Source organism: Doryrhamphus excisus, linkage group LG6 (assembly GCF_037039965.1).
Source record: "Doryrhamphus excisus strain RoL-2023G ecotype Guam linkage group LG6, RoL_Dexc_Guam_v1.1, whole genome shotgun sequence".
Taxonomy (NCBI): domain Eukaryota; kingdom Metazoa; phylum Chordata; class Actinopteri; order Syngnathiformes; family Syngnathidae; genus Doryrhamphus; species Doryrhamphus excisus.
In genome coordinates, this window is record NC_136362.1 from 24,050,898 (window position 1) to 24,068,255 (window position 17,358).

The 17,358-nt window shown below is 47.3% G+C and overlaps 4 non-coding genes across 4 annotated transcripts; 1 reads left to right on the forward strand and 3 right to left on the reverse strand.

The window, feature by feature from the left end:
• The first annotated feature begins 526 nt into the window (after nt 1-526).
• trnac-gca (transfer RNA cysteine (anticodon GCA)) lies at nt 527-598 on the forward strand. The gene has a single exon. It is a non-coding gene; the product is annotated as a tRNA-Cys (tRNA).
• A 1,941-nt stretch (nt 599-2,539) lies between these two features.
• Nucleotides 2,540-2,612, reverse strand: trnav-cac (transfer RNA valine (anticodon CAC)). The gene has a single exon. It is a non-coding gene; the product is annotated as a tRNA-Val (tRNA).
• A 9,904-nt stretch (nt 2,613-12,516) lies between these two features.
• Nucleotides 12,517-12,588, reverse strand: trnae-uuc (transfer RNA glutamic acid (anticodon UUC)). Its single transcript has one exon. It is a non-coding gene; the product is annotated as a tRNA-Glu (tRNA).
• Nucleotides 12,589-15,391: 2,803 nt separating this feature from the next.
• trnav-cac (transfer RNA valine (anticodon CAC)) lies at nt 15,392-15,464 on the reverse strand. The gene has a single exon. It is a non-coding gene; the product is annotated as a tRNA-Val (tRNA).
• Nucleotides 15,465-17,358: the final 1,894 nt, after the last annotated feature.

Here is a 17,358-nt window from a genome sequence, read left to right on the forward strand (position 1 = left end):
AAGTTCTAAAGGTCCTCACAATAAACCTCACTCCTCCTGATGGTCGTTACGTCTTTTAATAATGGGGCGTTAAAATGTGGATTTTCAAAAGGAACAAAGACAATCCATCTGCAACCTGGTCAACGGACACGTAAACAGTGCAGGTACCCTGCTTTGTGCGGCTCCTTTTCAGTGTCCTCCATTGTCAGCGAACCTCCTGATCAGGGCACCGTTTTAGGTTGTGTGGGTGAGTGGTCTAAAGCACCAGATTAAGGCTCCTTTTGCTCAGGGGGCACTGGTTGTTGCACAATTTTCCACAGGAAAGAAATCTTGACGATGTATCACCAAAAGTGCTGAACCGCCCACTGTGGGGCTGAAACTAGCGCACAAGGAATAACTTGTTTAAGTACACCTTTTGGACCTCGATGACCCATCAAGAAGTCAACCTTTGTTGGTTAATTTCTCCCGTTCACCATGAGGATGTGTGCTGGTTTAGTGCATATGCAGAACTTAGTTCCCATCGTGTAACCATGTTTGGTGTGTTTGAGGGGGTATAGCTCAGTGGTAGAGCATTTGACTGCAGATCAAGAGGTCTCCGGTTCAAATCCGGATGCCCCCTGATGCACTCCTTTGGTTTAAGAATAGTCTAAGATTACATGAATGCATGGCTCTTAATAGCAACAACTTTGGTGTGATATAACTCGAGATTGTTTCCCTTTTTGCATGGCTCCTTTCTACATTCTTCACACTGACATGAAATTTCTGCAGTGACTTTTGTCCAATGTCCTCGCGGGTGACACAGCCCCCCCCATGTCTAACAGAAAGTCCAGCCGCACCACAAAACAAAGCAAAACAAGGTGACCCCAACCATTCCACCGAGGCCTTGCAGAGATGAAGAGGCCCCGAAATGTCCACCCCCAAGATGGACTGAGGTCTTAAACTACCCACATGGACAATCCAAATATCTTCTGGACAAAAAGAGTTCGTGGTCAGACAAGACAAAGGTTGAGCCGGTCACCTGAACATGAAACGTTTGATCTGAGTGTCCGGGATTCAAGTCCCTGTTCAGGTGACCAGGTCTGAGGTCCACTTGCAAATGCCTCCTTTTTGCCCTCAAAATACGAGGGCAACAGGACAATCCCTTGGTACTCTATGGAAACTACATGAGGAGCCTGGCTTTTAACTGGAACTGGAAAGGCTTGTGGCCCCGCACACAAACCAAGTATCTTCTGATCAGCTGATCCTTAACATCAGCTGTCACAGACATTGGCGTCTTTTGGGGACCTCATCCTGATCCACGGTTACCACTGATTTGTAGAGTAAGTCAATAAGTCATCATACTCTTACAAGAAGACTCAGTCCAAACACTCAATTGCTGCAGGGCAAGTAGGTTCCAGCAAGTCTCATTTTGCCCTCAAAATAAATAAAACAAATAGACAAAGATGTCTCCTTTGTAGGGAAAATTGTTCCAGAAATTATGGGCTTTTCTTCAACAAAACAAGACATCACAATCGCGGCTTGAAAGAAACACTTTAGTCACCCTCTGGGTCACTTTGATATCTCGGTGGACTCAACTTGTGCCCTTGGAGTCAATGGTTTGTAAATAGACTTGTAACCTCCTCTAACCTTGTCTGGATGGCTGGATGTCTGGCCTTTTGAAGAATGAAGTTAAGGTCCTTTCAGCCAGCCAATAAGCCTTGTCAAACTATTTGCCAAGTCACAACATGAACAGGGATTGTTCCGAAAACAGGGCTTGAACCAGGGACCTTTACAACTTCAGTCTAACTTCCTACAGAGCTCCAGAAAATGGGAAGGATCAATTCCGCTTTGGCCAATCGACACTACATCAACTCAGCAGCAGTCCTTGTTAGTATAGTGGCCAGTATCTCCGCCTGTCACATGGAAGATTACGCGGTTCGAGTCCCAGACGGGGAGTTCCTGTTTTGTATGTCACGTTGAACCTTGAGCAGGGTTGCGGTTGCAACAACCAGTCCGGGAGAACAAGACCTCTATTCATCTTCTTCTCCAAGTGCTCAGCTGTGTTGTACAATCTGACAGTCCTTTGCTACCAAATCATTCCAGTCGTGGATAATGGTCCTGACCAGAAAAATGACAGCTGTGGGATTTCAACCAGTGGCTCCTGAGCAAAGCCTTAATCTGGTGCTTTAGACCACTCATCCACACAACCCAAAACGATGCCCTGATCAACTGTGGAATTGATACAAAAAAAATCATATCGAGAGCAGAAAAAGTCGGTAGAGCATGAGACTCTTAATCTCATGGTCGTGGGTTCGAGCCCCACATTGGGCGATTCAGCACTTTTATTTATACATCTGAAAGATATCTTTCATGTTAAAAATTGTTCAACATGCAGAAAACATTTCATTCCAAATGCACAAAAACAAGTCTTCTGACCAAAACTCCTGGCGGCTCACTTCGTAGGGCATCAGACTTTTAATCTGAGGGTCAAGAGTTCAAGTCCCTTCAGAGATCAAGCACATATCCTTGTTCCCATTTGTCATCTTGATTTTTTTTTGTAAAAGAAGGACTTGAAAGGCCATGTTTCCACCCAGTTTCGAACTGGGGACCTTTTGCGTGTGAGGCAAACGTGATAACCACTACACTATGGAAACCTGAAGGAAGGGGCTTTTAAGCGGACTGAGCTCAGTTTTATGATAGACTTGAGTTTCTGGTCAGTACTACACAACAAGATAAGGTGCTTGACTGGAGAAGGCAGTTAGGACTGGGTTTAGGGTTAGACCTAAGGCTTTTTTTGGCATAGAAATCCGGACTTGGGATCAGATTAGTGTTTGGTACTTGGGAACAATAACTCACGGACTGTGTTTCTTCACTATTACATTACAAGAGACTCGTCTAGAGAACACGGCCAGGTGGACTCAAGGTGTGCCCTTGAGGTCACTGGTTTGTCTTGTAACCTCATCTCCGGCCTTTTGAAGAATGAAGCCAGCCAATAAGCCGTTTCAAACTGTTTGCCAAGTCGCAACTGTTGGAATTTGACCACCTGTTCTTAGGTCAGTGATTCCTGTGGGTGTCGTGTTGGAGGCAAGAGATGACAACAAACTTGTCAGTTATATGGTTTACTCTCAGACCAGTCAGATTACACGGAGCTCCGGGCCCATAAGTCTTCCCCTAACACCTGCAGAGACGTAGGCTTTACTTACAGGTCAGAACAAATGAGTACAGCTAACTGTCCCTGCCCGGCTTTTATTATGCTAAGAAATGTCGGTAGATCTCTGGCGTATCACAGGTGGCCCCCCTCCTTTCCTCGGCCGACGTCTTTTCACCAACGCAGGGCGGGCGGGGTGGAGCGGTGGAGCCAGCCGCTATCGACAGGCCATGGCTGCCAACGTCATGTTCTCCCGTTATCTGTAGTTAGTCAAAATTGTGGATGTGTAGGAGAGTTTCGGAACTGTATGTGCCTGAAAGCGATTATGTGTCCTGTGATTTGCCCAAGGTTGCTTGGTTCTACTTGATTAAATGTAGTGCATAGTTATATGAGTGAGACACAAGAAATAGGAGACACACATACATGAGACACAAAGAATAGGAGACAAACATACATGAGACACAAAGAATAAGAGACAAACATATATGAGACACAAAGAATAGGAGACAAACATATATGAGACACAAAGAATAGGAGACAAACATATATGAAATCCTTCAATCCCCCTCATGGCCTCAACAGAGGCCACAAGGTGAAATACCGGATCAGAGTTAGGGAAGAAGCACCCGGTCACCCTGTGGGGGCAGTGGATGCAGGCGGGCCAACTGGTATTGACCTCGCCCATCGGCCGCCATCACCCTGGACAGGATGAGCTGGAAAAGGCACTTGGAACACGGGAGACAACAGCAAACTGACAACGAACAAATGAAAAGACCAGCCAAAACAAGAAACACTAAAACTGTAATAATAATGCCGGAGGCCAACTCTTTCCCCTTACCAAAGTAGCTCATCAACGAGTCCCACGGGCTGGTGTCCACACCGACATATGATTTCATGCGTTTATTCAAAGCTGTGAGACCTTCAATTGCACGAGACAAACGACCACCCGGTGCCGTAATGTTTGGGATGAAAGTGCAACATTCCGTACCAATCAATGCACACACGCCATGTTTTTCTGCCAATAACATATCGAGAGCGATACGATTTTGAAAGGACATCAAAGACGTGGCCCACAACTGTTCACTTACCGCCTTGAAGCCTTGTTTGGTCTGATTTGAGAGGCGCTTTAGATTGTAATGCACATAATTGATGCAATCAACATTTTTATTAACGGTGATCCAAGGGATAATTGACTCAAAACCTGCTGCAATCTGATTGACTAATTTACATTCGTCTGGAACTCTCTCTTGTAACGTTTAGAAGCACTAGTGGACACCATTCCGTCTGGGACCGCCATGGCAGTTATTCGGCCTCCGACCACACCTACAGATGAAAAAGAGCACAGAGTGAGATAAAGAAGTATTGCTAATGACAAAAATGTCAAAACAAAGCCAGGAAGCTTATCCTAAGTGGCATGTAATATAGTTTGCCGCTTGCATGTACAGTGAAGAAAATAAGTATTTGAACACCCTGCTATTTTGCTATTTCTCCCACTTAGAAATCATGGAGGGGTCTGAAATTTTCATCGTAGGTGCATGTCCACTGTGAGAGAGATAAACTAAAAAGAAAAATCCAGAAATCACAATGCATGATTTTTTAACAATTTATTTGTGTGATACAGCTGCTAATAAGTATTTGAACACCTGAGAAAATGAATGTTAATATTTGGTACAGTAGCCTTTGTTTGCTATTACAGAGGTCAAACGTTTCCTGTAGTTTTTCACCAGGTTTGCACACACTGCAGGAGGGATCTTGGCCCACTCCTCCACACAGATCTTCTCTAGATCAGTCAGGTTTCTGGGCTGTCGCTGAGAAACACGGAGTTTGAGCTCCCTCCAAAGATTTTCGATTGGGTTCAGGTCTGGAGACTGGCTGGGCCATGCTAGAACCTTGATATGCTTCTTACGGAGCCACTCCTTGGTTTTCCTGGCTGTGTGCTTCGGGTCGTTGTCGTGTTGGAAGACCCAGCCACGACCCATCTTCAATGCTCTGACAGAGGGAAGGAGGTTGTTCCCCAAAATCTCACAATACACGGCCCCAGTCATCCTCTCTTTAATGCAGTGCACTCGTCCTGTCCCATGTGCAGAAAAACACCCCCAAAGCATGATGCTACCACCCCCATGCTTCACAGTAGGGATGGTGTTCTTCGGATTGTACTCTTCATTCTTCTTCCTCCAAACACGCTTATTGGAATTATGACCAAAAAGTTCTATTTTGGTCTCATCTGACCATAAAACTTTCTCCCATGACTCCTCTGTATCATCCAAATGGTCATATGCAAACTTAAGACGGGCCTTGACATGTGCTGGTTTAAGCAGGGGAACCTTTCGTGCCATGCATGATTTCACATCATGACGTCTTAGTGTATTACCTACAGTAACCTTGGAAACGGTGGTCCCAGCTCTTTTCAGGTCATTGACCAAGTCCTGTCGTGTAGTTCTGGGCTGATTCCTCACCTTTCTTAGAATCATTGAGACCCCACGAGGTGATATCTTGCATGGGGCTCCACTCCGATTGAGATTGACCGTCATGTTTAGCTTCTTCCATTTTCTAATGATAGCTCCAACAGTGGACCTTTTTTCACCAAGCTGCTTGGTAATTGCTCCGTAGCCCTTTCCAGCCTTGTGGAGGTGTACAATTTTGTCTCTGGTGTCTTTGGACAGCTCTTTGGTCTTCGCCATGTTACAAGTTAAAGTCTTACTGATTGTATGGGGTGGACAGGTGTCTTTATGCAGCTAACGACCTCAAACAGGTGCATCTGATTCAGGATGATACATGGAGTGCAGGTGGACTTCTAATGGGCAGACTAACAGGTCTTTCAGGGTCAGAATTCTAGATGATACACAGGTGTTCAAATACTTATTTGCAGCTGTATCACACAAATAAATTGTTAAAAAATCATGCATTGTGATTTCTGGATTTTTCTTTTTAGTTTATCTCTCTCACAGTGGACATGCACCTACGATGAAAATTTCAGACCCCTCCATGATTTCTAAGTGGGAGAAATAGCAAAATAGCAGGGTGTTCAAATACTTATTTTCTTCACTGTATGTTGTGTGTGTGTGTGTGTGTGTGTGCGTTAGTTAATCCAGAAATCGCCTCAGTTGTTGGTTGGGGAGGAGGAGCCCCCAGGGCTCGGGATATCGCCAAGGGCAGCGACATCTTCACCACCTCTTCCCCCCTCACGGGCTGCATCCAATGCAGGCCGAGGCAACCTAAGAGATGAGACATCCTCCGGGGCAGGCCGGTCTTTTGGATGAGAGTCGCGACCCCCGCGGTGTAACGAGTACACAACGGTTGTCTGTACAGCCAAAGCAGAGGCCAACGACTGAACTAGGGTCACAAAGGCTAGTGAAGTCCCCGAGTCCCAGTCCAGCCTGGCGTTGGCATGCTTAGAGCCCTTGGCACGCACTAACGCGCGCAAGGGTGCAGTGCGTTCCACGTAGCAGGGAATGTACTGTCGACTGTAACCACACAGTCCCAAAAAGGACAGCATTTCACCCACCGTGGAAGGCTTAGGATGCCTGAGGATGGACGCACGATGGGCGTCCGACATGGCGTAGCCAGCAGCTGAGAGAATACGACCCAGAAAGGTGACAGTTTACCTCCAGCATTGTAGCTTTTTGCGTGAGACTTTGAAACCCAATTCGTACAGGCACAGCAGCACGGCTTCTGTGGCCTGCAAACAACAATCAGCAGAGTCAGTGGCGAGGAGGAGATCGTCCATCCATCTGGAAGCTGCAAAACTGACAACGCCTGGCGCAAATGATGATTGAACAAACCAGGGCTGTTCTTGAAACCTTAGGGCATGCGGGTGTACTGGAACCGTTTGCCATGATAGGTGAAAGCAAGATACTTTCAACTCACAAAAACCTACGTCAAATGGACCGTTGGACCACACCCCCTCTGGGATGGTGTCCAACATGGGTCGGGAGTGTTCGTGATCTGTCAGTGTTTTTAGCTCGTACCTGTCAATCAAGCGATGTTGAACAACGGACACGTCTGTGCATTGGCACACCACATGATACGCCGACTCCGAGGGAGAGTGTTGTACCTGCGGTACCTCAGGGAGCGGCGTCCAGTCTTTAGCTGCCGACAACCGTTTCACCATGGGACCCAAGGACCGTTGTTCATGTCCTGGGGCCACAGCCAAAGAGATGTGTGGCGCCGAATCAGGGGTGCCTTTGTACCAGGCCTGTTCCAACTTAACAAAATAGACGCTGGCCGCCACCCCCTCAGGACCTGCGAAAAGACGAGAAGAATTTAACCACTACTCCATACCTTCCTGATATGTCATATCCTGTTGTGTGTCGTAAAACAATGTGCAATGTAACGGGGTGGTGGGAGGCATATACGTGGCCTTGGACAGGATCCATGGTTTCCACGTCTCATAGACTGACACCACACTGCTTGGTGAAGAAGTCTGAGTCAGAAGGCACCAATAAATGTTGGCTGTTGCGGTTGCCGGCAGTTCTTTGAGCAGGTATTGTCCTCCTGTACTTTGGTTGTTGCAGTCCACTGTCGTGCCATCTGGCAACGTCAGGGTTAAACCAGAGTCTGTGCACAAAATAGTAGCATTAGAAGCAGTCAATATGTCACGACCAAGCAAGTTCAAACCAGTTGGCACCGCCGTCCTGGTCTTGGTAGTCTTGGGAGGTTGAGAAGCCGCTTGCTGTTGCTGAGGTCGGTGGAATGGGCCGACCCGCCCACGTGAGCCTCCTTGTGACTGCATGCCTTGTGGTTGATGAGCCCATGGTTGCTGCTGCTGTTGTTGTGGGAGCGACTGCGGTGGTCCTGATGGTGGCCACTGTCCAGTGCAGGTGAGGCAATCCCGTGCCCAGTGGTCAAGAGCTCCGCACACGAAACGCCAGTGTAGCCCTGAGACGGTCCACCCCTTCTCCCACCTCGGTTAGATATGCCACCACGCCCCTGCCACATTATGTTTTTCTCCTTTTTATCTGAGGTGAACTCTCGTTCTTTAGCCGATTATAATTTCAATAGTTGTGCTGCTGAATCCTTTTGTGTTTTATCTTTTTCGTCCTCCTCCTCACGGTGCCTGCGCATGTGGTGTAACAAGATCGCTTTGTATGATTTTTCTATTTCGACTGACAGATTAGGAACATCTTTTAATTTATTAGCCACTGACGAGGGCATTCCAGCTAGCACTGCCTGAAACAGTGTGGTCACAGACAGCGGACGTCTCCCCAGGCCAAACTGAGGCCAGCTGTGAGGCGCAATACCTCGTTGATCCATGGGTCTGCTCCACGGGCTAGTGGAGGCAACTTACGACACATGCCGTCAATGTCTATTATGGTAAAAGGTGTGTATACCGTGTGCTGGCCCATCACGTCAACTTTTAAAGGCATAACTGTTTTAGATCGAGCCCCTGTGTTGTCCCGTCTCACAGGGGCTGGTGAAGACGGCGTTAGGGATATGTCATCTTCCGATTGTGTATCCCGTTCCGCCGTAGGTGTCGCCGGCTGGCGCCTGCCGTAATCTGTCTCAGCAGTGTATCGGCTCCTGGTACTGCCTTCTGGCAACACATTAGACATGTCAATTCGTTTTAAAATCTTAGATATGCTTTTACTGTGTCTGGCCGAATCTATAAGGGACATGTTTTGCGGCGCACCCGTGCAGGAAGTCGCACCGCCAGTCTCCACTGACGGGTCGCCAACCTGTGGCACGGGGCTGCCTATGTCTGTTGGGGGATGGCGCCTTGCTTGTTGTAGGGTCGGAACGTGTCTATGTAAGTCCTCCCCATTAATGTCGACTTCTCCCTGGAATCTTAGAGTAGGATAGACTCCACTGGGAGGGTTAGAATCGGGCGGGGGTGCCGATGGCGTGACCACTAGGGCCCTTGTCGCCTTCGACTGATTTTCCCGCGTCATGTACGGGGCGGCCAAAGCCAAGCTTGCCATCCCCCATCGAATGAATCATTCGCCTGGAATCTTCTAATTTTTTCGGCGTCTTCTTAAGTTCTCACTTCTGCCAGAATGACGCCTGCTGAATTTTCTCCTCCACCTGTCTTATTTATTTCATAATCTTTTCCTCCTCCTGTCTTAACTTACTCTGAACCTTCACAATATTATCCCAACTCTGTCCATCACACACTTCCCATGTTTTACGTACCATCTGTCTATCTTTATTCTTATCCTGACTTACCAAGCCACTCATAACCTGACCTTCCACAAGACCAAACAACTCACTTTCTGACACCCTCGGGGGACCCCCACACATTTCCCACTCCTCACATTCTCGGTCCAACTCACGTTCCATTCTATTCCCACAACAATTAAAACAAAAAACAAATACAAAACTGATAGTTGCAAGGATGTTGAGCAATAATGAAAGTTATCAAATAGACCCTGTCTATTTAAGCATCCATGTGAAGCGTTCCCCTCACCGCCTGCTGGTGTACTGCCCTTCACAGGACCTGGAATGGAGCGTTACATTTACGGCCCTCCACCCAGTTGGGTACGCCGACCCTTCGTGGTCCCGGACCACGCAGTATACTGGAACACACACCGGTTTTCTCAAAACTTCACAATAATGTCACAAAACACACACTATGTCAACACACCTGCTAGCTTAATAATATTCCCCCAAGACAATAATTACAGACACAATGCTACCAGGTTTCCACCAAATTTGTTATTGACCAATAGCAGAATTTGAATAAAAAGGTTTCTGCTTACCTTATTATTTGTAGAGGCGCGCCTGTAGTGGAAGCCCAGAGCATCGAACTGCAGCCTAAAGTAGGACCAAACCACACAACACAACTCCCCTCCACAACATAAACAGGGATTGTGCTGAAACCCAGCCTTGAATCAGGGACCTTCAGAACGTCAGTCTAACACTCTCCCAAGTGAGTATTTCAGCTTCTAAGGTGGCGTTCTGCTTTTTCAGTCGTGGCTAAAAGTGGGGGCAGTGTGAAGCTGTGTCTGTGCCACGTATGTTGCTGTGTACCTGGTCCAGTGTGTTCTCATCTTGGGTTGGAATGTCCCCATGCTGGTAACGGGTGGGGAATACAGTCCGTTGATGAGGATACAGAAAAGGTACAGAAAATGGATGGATTTCATTGGTTGACGTCCCCAGATATATTGTATAGTGGACAGTATCACCCCCTGGGGTACAATTCCCAGACAGGGAGTTCCTGTTTTGTATGTCACAATGAACCTTGAGTTGAACCTTGAGTAGGGTTACGATTCAGGTAGAGCAAACCCTTCTCACGAGAACAAGACCCCTCTTAATTTTCGTTTCCAAGTGCTCAGCTGTGTTGTACAATCTGACAGTCCTTTGCTGCCAAATCATTCCAGTCGTGGATAATGGACCTGACCAGGAAAATGCCAGCTGTGGCATTTCAACCAGTGATACAACTAATTTAACTAATTTATGTTCCCCCGAGAACACCCACCCACATTCAGTGGACACTCAGCAGAGGAGTGTAAAAGAGGGGCACCTTTGTTGAATTCCAGCACTCCTCTTCTGGTATTTCCATGACTCTGATACTTTTCATCCGAGACTATTTTCTGGAGAAATGCAAGACCCCAGGATGCAATAGGCCTGCTTTGTAGACTTTTCAGCAGCGGCCATGTTGAAAAGCCCCCCTGGTTTACTGGGTGACACCACTTCAAGATTCAAGACGCTGTCAGAAGTGGGATTCGAACCCACGCCTCATTAGAGACTGAATGCAGCGTCTTCGACCACTCGGCCATCCTGACCCTGAAAAACTCCTGTAATTGTTCCCCTATACAAAGACCATGACAGCACTTTTCCGACAGCTCAGTCTAGTGACGCGCTTACGGACCCCACTACCTCTGCTGATGGACTTCCGTGGCCATGACAAGACAATGCTTTGATGCAGACTGGTCATGATGTCTCTGAAGTTCACCAAAGCAGACCATACTTAAGGTGACTCCACTTCCAAAGTTCTCAGCGATGACTGAACGTCTCGCTCCTTCTGTTCCCTGAGAAACTAGGTCAGCTGTGGAATTGATCAAACATCAGGATGGCCACATCAATAAAAACAGAGAAAAAAAATGATATCTAGAGCAGAAAAAGGCCCGATTAGCTCAGTCGGTAGAGCATGAGACTCTTAAGCTCATGATTGGGTTCGAGCCCCACATTTGGTGATTCATCACTTTTATTGATACATCTGGAAGATATTTTTCCTGTTGAAAATCGTTCAACATGCAGAAAACATTTCATTCCAAATACACAAAAACAAGTCTTCTGACCAAAGGCATGGGGGCTCAGTTTGTAGGGCATCAGACTTTTAATTTGAGGCTCAAGAGTTCAAGTCCCTTCAAAGATCAAGCACATGTCCACAAGGCCATGTTTCCACCCAGTTTCGAACCTCATTAGAGGCCGCAGTCTCTAATGAGGCGTGGGTTCGAATCCCACTTCTGACAGCTTCTTGCATCGTGAAGTGGCGTCACCCAGTAAACCAGGACCACATGACCGCTGCTGAAAAGTGCACAAAGCAGACCTATTGCATCCTGGGGTCTTGCGTTTCTCCGGAAAACACTCTTTGTACTTCAACATGACCTCGGATAAAAAGTATGAAAACCAGAGTCATGGAAATACCAGAAGTGGACTGCTGAAATTGAACAAACGAGCCCCTCTTTGCTAGGCTTGTAATTTGAGCAACTATCTCTTGATAGTTGATGAGTGTCCACTGAATGTAGTTGGCTATTCTCGTGGGGACATCAATTAGTTAAATTAGTTGTATCAGATTGAGATTGAGAGAGGTCTTGCTCTCAAGATCGGGTAGATTGAGACCCGAATCGTAACCCTACTCAAGGTTATACGTCACATTGTGACATACAAAACAGAAACTCAGGTGGGAGGTTGACCATCTGGCGACTCCATCCAAATGTCAATTCCCTGACCGGGAATCGAACCCGAGCCGCAGCTGTGGAAAATTGTGCAACAACCAGTGCCCCCTGAGCAAAAGGAGCCTTAATCTGGTGCTTTAGACCACTCATCCACACAACCTAAAACGGTGCCCTGATCAGGAGGTTCGCTGACAATGGAGGACACTGAAAAGGAGCCGCACAAAGCAGGGTACCTGCACTGTTTACGTGTCCGTTGACCAGGTTGCAGATGGATTGTCTTTGTTCCTTTTGAAAATCCACATTTTAACGCCCCATTATTGAAAGACTTAACGACCATCAGGAGGAGTGAGGTTTATTGTGAGGACCTTTAGAACTTCAGTCCAACGCTCTCCCAAGTGGGCTATTTTAGCTGCGATGGTGGGTTCTGCTTTTTCAGTCGGGGCCTAAAGTGGGGGAAGGGTACTGCCGTCTTCGCCGACATGGCCTCGGTACTGTGGACGACGAGTTCGCCTACAGGTGGGAGGTTGACCATCTGGCGACTCTATCTCCAGTCAAAACCTATCCAAATGTCAATTCCCTGACCGGGAATCGAACCCGGGCCGCAGCGGTGAAAGCGCCGAATCCTAGCCACTAGACCACCAGGGACTGCTTTCGTTCTGCACTCAGAAAGGCAGAGACTGTGTCGCTTTGACGTACTCCAGCAAATGAACCAAAATAGTTATGAGACTGGACCTTCTCTGCCAACGCTGCAACAGCAGGGGAATTAGCTCAAATGGTAGAGCGCTCGCTTCGCATGTGAGAGGTAGCGGGATCAATGCCCGCATTCTCCAAAATCTCTTTTGTTTTTTGTGATTAAATGTTCCCAAGTACCAAACACTAACCCGGGCCCCAATCCCGATATCTAGGCCAAATACAGCCATAGGTATCACCTTGTCTTGTCTTGTTGTGGGATCAATGCCCGCAGTCTTCTAGGAGTTCTTTGCCTTTTGTAAAAGAGATGTTAGGATCGGAAATGAGTCCAGGATCGATGCACGTGGTAGACCCGGGTCCAATTCCCGGCCAATGCAACAGGGCTGTTTTCATACCTTTCATCGTGAAAAGAAGTGCCAAGACCGTTTTCACGACCAACTGATGACCTCTGAATTCGATCAGAAACGTCACACCTCTCCACCTGAGACTCTACACCTGAGACTCTCCACCACAAGACTTGATTATCTAATCCAAATTCAGTCAATAGTGGCATTCTCAGCCACAACCGCAATGAGACGCCGTAAAGAGTAAAGTTGTTGTCCTGGTTTGCAAAGCCTCCATTGTTACGCCAGAAGGTGCCAGTCACATCCAAAACAAAGGGTTCCATGGTGTAATGGTTAGCACTCTGGACTCTGAATCCAGTTTAGGGTGATACCTATAGCTGTATTTGGCCTAGATATCGGGATTGGGGCCCGGATTAGTATTCGCTACTTGGGAACATTTCATCACAAAAAACAAAAGAGTTTTCGGGTTGTGAGTTTATGGAGAATGCGGGCATTGATCCCTCTACCTCTCACATGCTAAGCGAGCACTCTACCATTTGAGCTAATTCCCCTGCTGATGGAGTGTTGGCAGAGAAGGTCCAGTCTCACAACTATTTTCCTTTGCTGGAGTACGTCAAAGCGACACAGTCTCTGCCTTTCAGAGTGCAGCCATGATGCAGTCCCTGGTTGTATAGTGGCTGGGACTTGGTGCTCTCACCACCGCGGCAGTTGTTCGATTCCCGGTCAGGGAACTGACATTTGGTTAGGTTTTGACTGGAGATAGGATTTGTCTTGGTCCTCGGTCGAACGGTTCGAGTCATCTTTCAGCGCTATCTGTGAACTGCTGTCACTGCACATAAAAACAATTCCAAGTCCGCCAATCGAATCCCGGTCTACCTCCTGATGGTCGTTAACATCCATCATAAATGGGGTGTTAAAATGCTGACTGAAAAAGCAGAACCCACCATCGCAGCTAAAATAGCCCACTTGGGAGAGCATTGGACTGAAGTTCTAAAGGTCCTCACAATAAACCTCACTCCTCCTGATGGTCGTTACGTCTTTCAATAATGGGGCGTTAAAATGTGGATTTTCAAAAGGAACAAAGACAATCCATCTGCAACCTGGTCAACGGACACGTAAACAGTGCAGGTACCCTCCTTTGTGCGGCTCCATTTCAGTGTCCTCCGTTGTCAGCGAACCTAACAAGGTCACAGTTTTTTCCTGATCAGGGCACCGTATTGGGTTGTGTGGATGAGTGGTCTAAAGCACCAGATTAAGGCTCCTTTCGCTGAGGAGCCACTGGTTGAAATCCCACAGCTGTCATTTTCCTGGTCAGGTCCATTATCCATGGCTGGAATGATTTGGTAGCAAAGGACTGTCAGATTGTACGACACAGCTGAGCACTTGGAGAAGAAGATGAATAGAGGTCTTGTTCTCCCGGACTGGTTGTTGCAACCGCAACCCTGCTCAAGGTTCAATGTGACATACAAAACAGGCACTCCCCGTCTGGGAATCGAATCCTAGCCACTAGACCACCTGGGACTGCTTTTGGTCTGCACTCAGAAAGGCAGAGACTGTGTCCCTTCTCTTTGGCCTTCTCGGTGTTAAGGATGAGGAAGCAGAAGTCTTCTGGCATTTTGGACTTGACCACAGGAGGAGGATAGAAAGTCTGATGCTCTACCAACTGAGCTATCCAGGCCCTTGATAAGTAAGGACAACTCAATGAAGACAAAATCTTCTGTACTTGTCCTTGCAGAGATGAAGAGGCCCAGGTCCCGAAATGTCCACCCCCAGGATGGACTGAGGTCTTAAACTACCCACATGGACAATCCAAATATCTTCTGGACAAAAAGAGTCTGTTGTCAGACGAGACAAAGGTTGAACCGGTCACCTGAACATGAAACTTTTGATCTGAGTGTCTGGGATTCAAGTCCCTGTTCAGGTGACCAGGTCTGAGGTCCACTTGCACACGCCTCCTTTTTTCCCTCAAACTACGAGGGCAACAGGACAATCCCTGGGTACTCTATGGAAACTACATGAGGAGACTGGCTTTTAACTGGAACTGGAAAGACTTGCGGCCCCACACACAAACCAAGTATCTTCTGATCAGCTGATCCTTGACATCAGCTGTCACAGACATTGGCGTCGTTTGGGGACCTCATCCTGATCCGCGGTTACCACTGATTTGTAGAGTAAGTCAATAAGTCATCATACTCTTACAGGAAGACTCAGTCCAAACACTCAATTGCTGCAGGGCAAGTAGGTTCCACCAAGACTTGAACTTGGACCACTGGATTCAGAGTCCAGAGTGCTAACCATTACATCATTACATGGGGATGGATGCTCGTGTACACACCTTCAGACATCAAGAACATATCCTTGTTCCTATTTGTCATCTTGATTTTTTTTTTGTAAAAGGAGGTCTTGAAAGGCCATGTTTCCACCCAGTTTCGAACTGGGGACCTTTTGCGTGTGAGGCAAACGTGATAACCACTACACTATGGAAACCTGTAGGAAGGGGCTTTTAAGGGGACTGGTGAAGTCACAAAGCAGTTGCCAAACAATGAAACACGACGATGTGTCCAAAGTGGGGGCAGATTGACAATTGTCCAAATAGACAAAGATGTCTCCTTTGTAGGGAAAATTGTTCCAGAAATAATGGGCTTTTCTTCAACAAAACAAGACATCATAATTGCGGCTTGAAAGAAACACCTTCGCCACCCTCTGGGTCACTTTGATATCTCGGTGGACTCAACTTGTGCCCTTGGAGTCAATGGTTTGTAAATAGGCTTTTAACCTCCTCTAACCTGTCTGGATGGCTGGCCTTTTGAAGAATGAAGTTAAGGTCCTTTCAGCCAGCCAATAAGCCTTTTCAAACTATTTGCCAAGTCACAACATAAACAGGGATTGTTCTGAAAACCGGGCTTGAACCAGAGACCTTTAGAACTTAAGTCTAACATTCTCCTAAGTGAGTATTTCATTACGCGGTTCGATTCCCAGACAGGGAGTTCCTGTTTTGTATGTCACGTTGAACCTTGAGCAGGGTTGCGGTTGCAACAACCAGTCCGGGAGAACAAGACCTCTATTCATCTTCTTCTCCAAGTGCTCAGCTGTGTTGTACAATCTGACAGTCCTTTGCTACCAAATCATTCCAGGACCTGACCAGGAAAATGACAGCTGTGGGATTTCAACCAGTGGGTCCTGAGCGAAAGGAGCCTTGATCTGGTGCTTTAGACCACTCATCCACACAACCCAAAACGGTGCCCTGATCAGGAAAAAACTGTGACCTTGTGAGGTTTGCTGACAATGGAGGACACTGAAATGGAGCCGCACAAAGGAGGGTACCTGCACTGTTTACGTGTCCGTTGACCAGGTAGACCGGGATTCAATTGGCGGACTTGAAATTTTTCTTATGTGCAGTGACAGCAGTTCACAGACAGCGCTGAAAGATGACCCGAACCGTTCGACCGAGGACCAAGACAAATCCTATCTCCAGTCAAAACCTAACCAAATGTCAGTTCCCTGACTGGGAATCGAACAACGGCCACGGGGGTGAGAGCACCAAGTCCCAGCCACTAGACAACCAGGGACTGCATCATGGCTGCACTCTGAAAGGCAGAGACTGTGTCGCTTTGACGTACTCCAGCAAAGGAAAATAGTTATGAGACTGGACCTTCTCTGCCAACACTGCATCAGCAGGGGAATTAGCTCAAATGGTAGAGCGCTCGCTTAGCATGTGAGCGGTAGAGGGATCAATGCCCGCATTCTCCATAAACTCTGCTGAGATTGTTTCCCTTTTTGCATGGCTCCTTTCTACATTCTTCACACTGACATGAAATTTCTGCAGTGGCTTTTGTCCAATTTCCTCGCGGGTGACACAGCCCCCCCCCCCCATGTGTAACAAAGCAAAACAAAGTCATTTCAGCTGCTTTTACCCACGATCTTATCCTTTCCGTGCTGACTCATCGGACCAGAGCTCTGCCTTTGGGTTCAGCTCCCGGACCAGTGGAGCATCCAACGTAGATCAACTGGTAAACTGTCATGTTAGATGCCAAGAACAAGACGCCAAGGTACCTTGAACTCCTCCAGTGGGGGTCGGATCTCTTCCCCAACACATAGACAATTTCATTGAAATGTCAAGACAACCTCTTTTGTCCTGCTAATGTGATCTGTTTTGTTAGCCCAAATGTCCAAAATCACAAGGGTTTTGCCTTTGTAGGGAGCATTGTAGTACATGTCACATGTCACCCCACATCAAACAGTTAACCCGGACTGCATTCTTCCATCTTAAGAACATAGCCCGACTCCGTTCATCACTTACATTCTCTGCCGCTGAATCCCTAATCCATGCATTCATCACCTCCATAATCGACTACTGCAACAGCATTCTCTACGGTACACC